This window comes from Primulina tabacum, chromosome 6 (assembly GCF_025594145.1).
Source record: "Primulina tabacum isolate GXHZ01 chromosome 6, ASM2559414v2, whole genome shotgun sequence".
Classification (NCBI taxonomy): Eukaryota; Viridiplantae; Streptophyta; class Magnoliopsida; order Lamiales; family Gesneriaceae; genus Primulina; species Primulina tabacum.
The window spans coordinates 10,049,783-10,058,422 of record NC_134555.1 but is presented as its reverse complement, the minus strand read 5'-3'; the positions used below and the strand labels follow the sequence as shown (position 1 = coordinate 10,058,422).

General features: G+C 36.4%; 1 protein-coding gene across 3 annotated transcripts in view; it reads left to right on the top strand.

Annotated features, from left to right (window-relative positions):
- The first annotated feature begins 2,442 nt into the window (after positions 1-2,442).
- The window catches only part of LOC142549135 (uncharacterized), a 31,356-nt gene continuing 25,158 nt past the window's right edge, over positions 2,443-8,640 (top strand). Inside the window, exons 1-3 of one of the 3 annotated variants that reach the window (XM_075657931.1) lie at positions 2,443-2,640; positions 6,077-6,157; positions 6,527-6,614. The gene's annotated coding sequence lies outside the window, so the exon portion shown is untranslated. Of the gene's footprint in view, positions 2,641-6,076; positions 6,158-6,503; positions 6,615-8,640 lie in introns of all 3 variants that reach the window. The other 2 variants (XM_075657929.1, XM_075657930.1) reach the window with 2 other exon arrangements.

Sequence of the window (8,640 nt, the reverse complement as noted above, 5' to 3'; positions counted from 1 at the left end):
GGATCTACTCCGAGCATGCGCGATCGATTTCCAAGGGAGTTGGGAACCGAAGCTACCTCTAGTGGAGTTTATTTATAACAATAGTTATCAGTCATCTATAGGAATTACTCCATACGAGGAACTCTACGGAAGGAAATGTAGATCGCCTATCCATTGGGACGAGATAGGAGAAAGAGTTACGATGGGACCCGAGATAGTTCAGCACACTGCAGAACTAGTCGCCAAGATCCAAGACAGAATGAGACGAGATCTCGAGTTTGCAGTCGGTGATCACATATTTATAAAGATAGCACCTATGAAGGGTGTGATGAGATTTGGCAAGAAAGGCAAACTTATTCCGAGGTTCATCTGACCATTCGAGACACTTGAAAGAGTGGGAGCATTAGCATATCGAGTGGCGTTGCCACCTAATCTCGCAGGAGTTTACAATGTCTTCCATGTATCGATGCTCCGCAAGTACATGTCAAACCATTCATATGTACTGAACTTCGAGCCACTGCAACTTACGCCAAATCTGTCCTATGAGGAGAAGCCTACTCAAATCTTGGGTAGACAAGAGAGAAGACTGCGGAACAAGGTGATAAAGATTTTCAAGGTAAAATGGCTAAATCACTCGGAGGAAAAAAGCTACTTGGGAGACCGAGTCAGAGATGAGCATTCGTTACCCAGAATTATTCGATAAGCCTTAATTTCGAGGACAAAATTTTATTTAAGGGGGGAGAAATTGTAACGTCCCAAAGTCAACCCACGTAAAACGCATGTATGCAAATGGTTTAAATTACATTATTTAATTGATTTTAAATGCTTAAATGATACATAGTATATTATTGAATGTTTAATTGCATGATTTCATGAAAACTGAAGATTTTATCTGAATATTCGATAATAGACTGGGGAAAGGAGACCAGAGACGACCAAGATAAAATATTTTTCGATAAATATTTTTGAGGCTTAATAATATGAATAAATATGATTAAAATTTTCTAAAAATGTTGGAGCCCAAATTAGTTTATGAGACGAGCTCGATTTTACCTGGGAAGTCGGTATTGGTCAAACTAATGACTTTTTAAGGCCCAAAAATTATTATTTTTGAAAACAAATTTTGTAAACTTTTATTTTACAATTTAATATGTATTATTGGTCCTAATTTACCTAAGATTATATGGCCCAACTACTCCTAAACTAAAAATCCCAAAACCCCAACCCATCAACACCCAAATTTCTGAAAATAATAAAAAGAATCTTAGGGTTCTAGGGCCACATAGCAGCCAAAAAATGCACACACAACACACAAATTTTCGAGATTTTGGAGAGCAAAAACTCAAGGATTCTCGTCGCCCGTTCCTCCATCTTCTCAACCACGCCAACGACCGAATATTCGAGCGTTTTAAACGCAAAGGTACGCTACTAATCTTTATTTATGCACCATTCAAATCATATTATGTATTATTTATGTTTTATGGCATGAAAAACAATTAAGCTCGAATCGTTTTACGTTTGGACTTATATTTTTCAAATTTTGGACGTTTCTATGCATGTATGTTATGTATTATGAATTCTAAGGACACGCTGCCCATTAGAGACATGTATAGGTCGTGAAAGAGAGTCAAATCAGAGAAGAACATAGGCTAGAATGTGCAGGATAGGCTGTGCATGTTGAGGTGGTGGAACTAGGAGTTCTTCATGAGATTCCTTATGGGCATGGGACGGCTAGGGAGAAACCACACCAGGGCTTGGCCAGGGCTTTGTCAGGGTTCGTATGAATCTTAGGGAAGAGGCTAGGAGAAGTCCTAGCATGGCTGGACTCTTGGAAAAGAGTTGGATTACACTAGGCGCTAGGGTTTTATGGTTTTTTGGCATGGGAAGGCTCGGCCATAAGGGAGATCGCGCTAGGGTTTCACGGTCCCATGGAGGCTGCGTCTAGGGGCTAGGAGGAGTCCTAGCATGGCAGGACTCTTAGTTGTGCAAGGAAGGAGGCCGCGGGTCCTAGGAGCTTCATGCGCATCTGCTGTTGTGCGCGGCTGGATGCGAGGTTTATGGGCTGGTGCGCTGGTCTAGGCTAGGTCAGGAAGGGTCCAGGTGGGTCAGGGTCAGGGTAAGGCTTGGTCTGTGGTGGCTCGAGGGTGCACTACGAAGAAATTGAATTTTCACAGCGCCGTATCAACAACGTGCTTTTAATGCACGCTGTCAATAATATTATTGACGAATTGCTTATACGTGCGCGCTGTTAATAAGCTTAAACCTTATACTAACAACAGCGTGCGAACAATGCACGTTGTTAATAACGCACAAGTTGTACCATTAACGGCATACGAACACTGCAAGCTGCTAATAACATAAGAGTTACACCATTAGCGACCTGCATATTGAACGTTGTTATTTGTATTTTCGACCGCGAGCTCATAGGATGCTGTTAATAGTTGATAACAAATTCACCCAACTTTCATTTCCCCCACCCAACTTTCATTTCCCCAAAATTTCATTTCTTCTTGCCCGCCATCCACACAAAGTTCCCTCGCTCTTTACGGACGTCCCGTAAAGAAGTTGAAATCTGGACAAAAACACTCTCATATGAACCAAAAAAAATTGCAACCGATGTGTATGTAAAGATTTCAGGGCTTGCAGTACTTCTTCTTTACGGTACGTTTTTTTTCTTCTTTACGTTTTCTCGATTTTTGATAGTCGATGTAAAGATTTTTTGACTTTCACTCAACATATTTGTGTGAAGGGATCGAATGGGAGGGATTAATGGGATTTAATTAGTAGTCAAATAATAGAAGCGAGAATGAGGTTTTAAAGAGATATTCAAGATTTAGTAAATTGGTAATCTTGTATTTTAATTTGTTGTCTCAAGAAACCGACGCAACCATTGTTTAAATCGAGTGAGGTTGATTCTTGATCTCAAATCACGTAGAGAGGTTAGTTCCTTTTGTGACCACCATTGGAAACCAATAAGTCCATAGGTATTCCTCTCACCTCTGGATGTGTTTTAAGATTGTGGGCCGGATATTAGAGGGCTGGTGAATGTAAATAAGATTGGTCCCCAGATTGTCTGTAAATAGGATTAGTATTCCACATGTTAGTAAAATGACAAACATTCGGGTATGATAGATTCAGACATCGAGAACATAAACATGAATCCTCTCAACAAGTTCTTTAACATTGTTTATAAGAATGAAAGGTGTTCCTCTGGACAATTTTGGTAAATAAGCAAGATGTGTATTAATATCAGCCAGAGCAAGTACCTTTGGGCGTCATTTTTTCTTTTGGTCATTTTCCTGTCGAGTTCATCTTTGGGTGGTTGGATCTTTGTAGTTGATCGCAACCCATAAATTTTACAAGGGACCGATTGATCAGTGTTAATTTTTTGGAGATTTGTATTCTCAGGAATATATAGTACATACAAATTTGAAATTTATTGATGGGTAATAATTAAGTGCCTTGCTTACCCTTTATTCACTTTGATTATTCCATTACCAGTTAATGTCTAAGAAGAATATTTAATATGGATATTGGAGGAATTTAGCCCTGGTTTGAGCAGAATATTCTTCAATTTCATATGGGAACACGAAAACAAGACTGAAATAAATTCTTGAAATCTCATGTAAGCCATTTCCAAGTCTCTCTTCTAAATACAGATTATGCTATAACAGTAATAAAACAAAAGGGACCAAAAAAAGTAGAGCTTTTTTAACTTCTCTTAGCGTCTGTACATAATTGCTAAAGGAAAATCTTTTTATATATCCATGTATCTGTAGTCTCTGTTCCAGGCCGCAAAGCTAAAAATTACAGAGGCCAAAAATTTACCCTTGAAATTTCACCCTCTTCCAAGGAACAAATCACGATATTTCTTGATTAGAAAGGAGCCCTTTTGCCAAAAAGGTTGGTTTCTCTTGCATGAAATTGAGAATCTTGTGTGTAGGACCGAGTGCTTACCGCTTTACCAAAAGCTATAGCTAATGGTAATAGTGCAACTCAAATCTTTTAAACCGCACAACAGCTCAAGCACCACGGTTCGATCGCTCTACCAAGCAGGGACAATTATTCCACCCAACATTGTGAATACTAAAATGTTGAGTATTGAGTGATGACTTTGTACGCAAGGTTCGTTTAACCTACCTTGACGATATTATTCTCGAAGTAGATATTTCCAATGTCCACTATTATTTCAAAAAGTATTTTTATGTGGATTAAGCATAAATTATATATATTTTTTGATCAATGATAATCATTGAATCTGCAGTGAATTTAAAATAAATATAAGAAATAACATTCGTACCAATTTAGAAAAAAGGCCAAAATAATGTAAATATTTACCATGATGATTTCTCATCCACATGATTCGGTGCATGCATCTATTAATTATAACTGTTTAAGACCTTCCATTCTTCTAAGTAGTAGTTGGCAACCATGCACAAGTAATGCACATAACAAGTGGATTTGGATAAATTAATTAGGCTTGCTGACCTTCTCTTCCCCTAGGACATATTGTAGGAATCTCAGGTTACATTTGGGAAGAGGGCTTTGGAAAGTTAAATAATTTCAAAATATTCAAACAAATCTACACAAGAAGTTTGATTAATTTCTAAATCTATGGATATGAAATCCCTTAGCTATTTATTATTATTAATTATTTTTTATTCACAATGATAGCTAGAAATGCCTAATATAATCATTTGAAATCTAAATTCATAATTTGAGATCAGGTCATTCGATTCAAATGGAGAATCAGGTAGTCTACACTCATAAAACGTATCATTATTTTATGTGGTGTGGGTGATTATGGTCGATCACTGCTTTTGTTATCAGGAAATAAAATAATTTTGTTATCAGGAAATAAAATAATAATTGGATGTGTTTTTGTTCCATAGGTAAATTTATTTTAGAGAATCATTTGGTAAGTTTTTCATCTATTAGTTGTTAACACGTTAAAAAAAATAACCTGTGACCTTTATCTCCTCACCAACTAATGATATGAGAAATGAAGTGTATTCTTTATGTGAGATGTGCCTGTTTTGCTTTGTACACAAATATTTTTTTTTTGGGTTATTTTTTTTAAGAGTACAAAATTCCTTTTTAACACAAATTTATATTTTTTCCTCGTATTATTTTTTTATTGCTTCAATCATTGTGGTATTGAAAACATATATCCATTTTGACTTTTTCCAAATTAATAGTAGGCAAATAATTGTAAATTCATGATGAACATGAAGGTGACAGAAAATAGGTGTATAGCATAACATATACAACCAAAATGTCTTGGTAAATCAATTTGTAAGGACTTCAAACATTAATCGTAGACCTCTAACATCCCGAGCTCTTTTGATTATTAATTATAAATTCCGATACTTTTCCTATTTAGCTAGTTCTTATGAAAAATACTCAAAGTTATAATGATCTTATTATTCTTCAAAATATTTCAAAATGATTAAGAAGTTTTGATATTTAAATTTGATCTAAAAAAAAAAACAATACACCACAATATTTACTATGTTCACGCAAGAGGGTGCATATCGATCTTTCGTACCTTTCATTATTTTTTTTGCTGATAGTAAAACTATGTAAATAATGGTGCAGTCATATGTTTGTATGTTAGGGTTTGGGTGATTTATGAAATGGATAAGGAATGGATTCATCTGCCTTCAAGGCTTGTATCTGAGTATGAAGAAGGGTTACAAAAATTTATTACACAAGCTAGGAACTATGCCAAAACACGTGAAGTCATCTTATGTCTTTGCAAGCATTGTAAAAATAGGAAGTATATGAAATTTGACCAAGTGTACGACCACTTAATCATTAAGGGGTTTGATCCTTCTTACACTATTTGGGTCTTCCATGGTGAAAGTTATAGCTCGCAATCTCAAAGTGAATGTAGTTCAGGAGGAATTCATAAAGATGATAAATGTAGAACCCAAAATCAGTATACGTAAAACCCATGCATTTATTTAAATTATTAAATTATTTATTTAAGTTTAAAACGATTTTAGCGATGCATGATTTATTAATTTACATTATTTTAAATTATTTATGTTTATGTAATGAACGTTAAAATATTTTATTGAGTTTCATGTTTCAGGTGATAATTCGATGCGGGATCGAGAAAAAAAGAGATTGACGACGATTTGAAGGATTTGTAAAAAGTGGTATTTTATTTCAGGTCAAGAAAATGTCATTTTAAATGATTTATTAAGTTTTAGCATTTTTAAAGCCTAATTTAATTTATTAGGTGATTTTAAGGTTTTAGCTTTTCAAAATTTCTAAGTTTAATAGTGAGTAATTTTAAGTCTTGAAAATGTTTTTATTTAAAACTTTTGGTTGGGGTTAGATAATTAGATTAGTTCTATTTTATACCTAATTACTTAATTAAACAAATTTTCACCTAATCTAATTACTCCCCTAAACTCACACACACGTTACACACACACCACACCACACACACCACACCACACACACGTTTATTTTATTTGAGAAAACTTGGGGTTCTTAGAATTCTCTTCCGGCAGCCACCTTTCCCCTCGATTTTCAGTGATTCACATTGGGTTTTCTTCAAGAAATCGTACCACATTTCGTCCCAGATCAACCCTCGCATCTTTCCGCTTCGGTATCGTCGTTTCGTAAGTATATTCATCAAATGCATGTATATTCTTTCGTTTTTGCATCGATCTCGTCATAGTAATTGTTTTGATGTTTATTGTATAAAAATTCATGTTTGTTATGCAAGAATTTGAGCAAAAATGGTTGGATTGATTTTGAATCGATTTGTAGATCTCAAAAACCAAGTTTGCTGTCATTTTGATTACTGTGAAATTTCAGTTGATTTTCAGGAAAAGTTTTCAACATATAAAACGTAGTACTTTTTGATACCTTCAATTTGACAGTAAAATAATAATTTTGGGACAAGAAACGTGTGAGTTATGATCGTTTTCGTAGGACTGCTCAAACTGAGATTTTATGAAAATGTGTTCTTGACATATTCTTGAGAATTGTTTGTTGCTGGCTTCATTGGGAACCGTCGGATGATCGCTGCTATGTTTAGGTATATTGAGTATGATTTTTGGAAATTTTTTAAATTTTTGGTTTCGTGTCGTTAGGCACTTGGTTGCATTAGAAGTCGTAGGAAGTATTTTGGTGTCACAATTCGTGTTTATTGGATTGTGTTGCATTGGGGTTGTGCGTCGTCGTTTGGGGCGTTTGTATGGGTTGAATTCTATGCCATAGCATCCTAGGATGTGTCTTGATGTGTTGGTTCGAGTCGATGGGGCGGGGTGTAGAATTGAGATCAAATGTTATCTTTTGGGGTGTTGTTCGCACAGGTCTAGCGCCGCAGCGCTGTCGTAGAGCATTGCAGCGCCCCGCGGTTCGCAGCACGAGCACCGCGGCTCTGCCTTTGCAGCGCTGCAGCGCTAGTGCTTCGTTGCTTGCAGCCCTGCGGTGCTGGTGGGCAGCCCCTATGCGCTAACCAGCACCGCAGCGCAGCATTGTCCAGCGCCTAGGCGCTTGTCCATGATTTTTAAACCACTATTCTAGGTCCATGTCTTCCATGTTTGGGGAAAGGTGTAACTTCGTATAGAGATTGTTTCGGGGTTCGATGTCATGGTTTAGTACGATGATTAAACGAGGTCAAGTCCCGAGTGATTTAGAACGTCATAAGTCAATTGTTATTTCGGTGGTGAGCACGAATATTACGTCTATGTTATGGAAGTTAAGTGCATGAAATTGTGTTATTATGTGCAGCGGTGGCCCCCAAGCTAGATCCAATGAATCCCTCAACACCATGTAAATATGTTCGACGTGCAAAAGAGAAAATGTTTTATTTTTTAGGTATGCTAAATGTCTTGTGACAAATTATGAGCGGGTTTAAAAGCCGGTGAACGTGGCCGGTGACCTCTCCACTCTTGTAAAGCATGAAAGAATTTAGATAAGGATTGGAAAGCAGTAAAGCATGACCAGGGACCAATCCACCCGGTAAAGCATGATCGGGGATCTCATGTATGTGGCAGTGGACATCCCTGCTAGTCCAGTACTATGGTTTAGTCTGATAAGATGCATTTATGTATGGGTCACTTGCTTTGAAACATATCTCTACGCAAAATGATGATGTTATGTATGTCCAAGTATGTATGATTCAAGTATGTTTATGAAAAATTTTACGATGCGATGCCACGTCTATGTTTACGTAAGTACGTTTAAGTTCAAGTATGTATGCTCTACTTTAAAATGCATGTGATTTTATTATGTATTACTTGTTATCTCAAGTTACATATGTTGAGTCTTTAGACTTACTAGACTTGATCGATGCATGTGATGACGAGTATGAGGAGACGAGGGGTGGGGACCAATGAGCCTGCTCGGACTATGCGGAGGCTAAACCCGAGGACCGCCCACGTTTTAAGTTCTTTATTCTTGTTTCAAATACTCTGATTTTCACAGGATTACTTTACGATGTTTAACAAGTGCTTTTGCAAACTTTGGTTGTAGCTGTTTTATTTCAAAATATTTTAGACGAGCAGATTATTTTTATCGCAATTTGAAAGTTTATTGTGTATTTAAGAAAATTTTATTTTTCCGCAAATTTTAAGTAGTTTAAAAGTACTGTACGTTACAGTTGTTATTAGAGCCGTATTCTTGTTAAGGGTTATA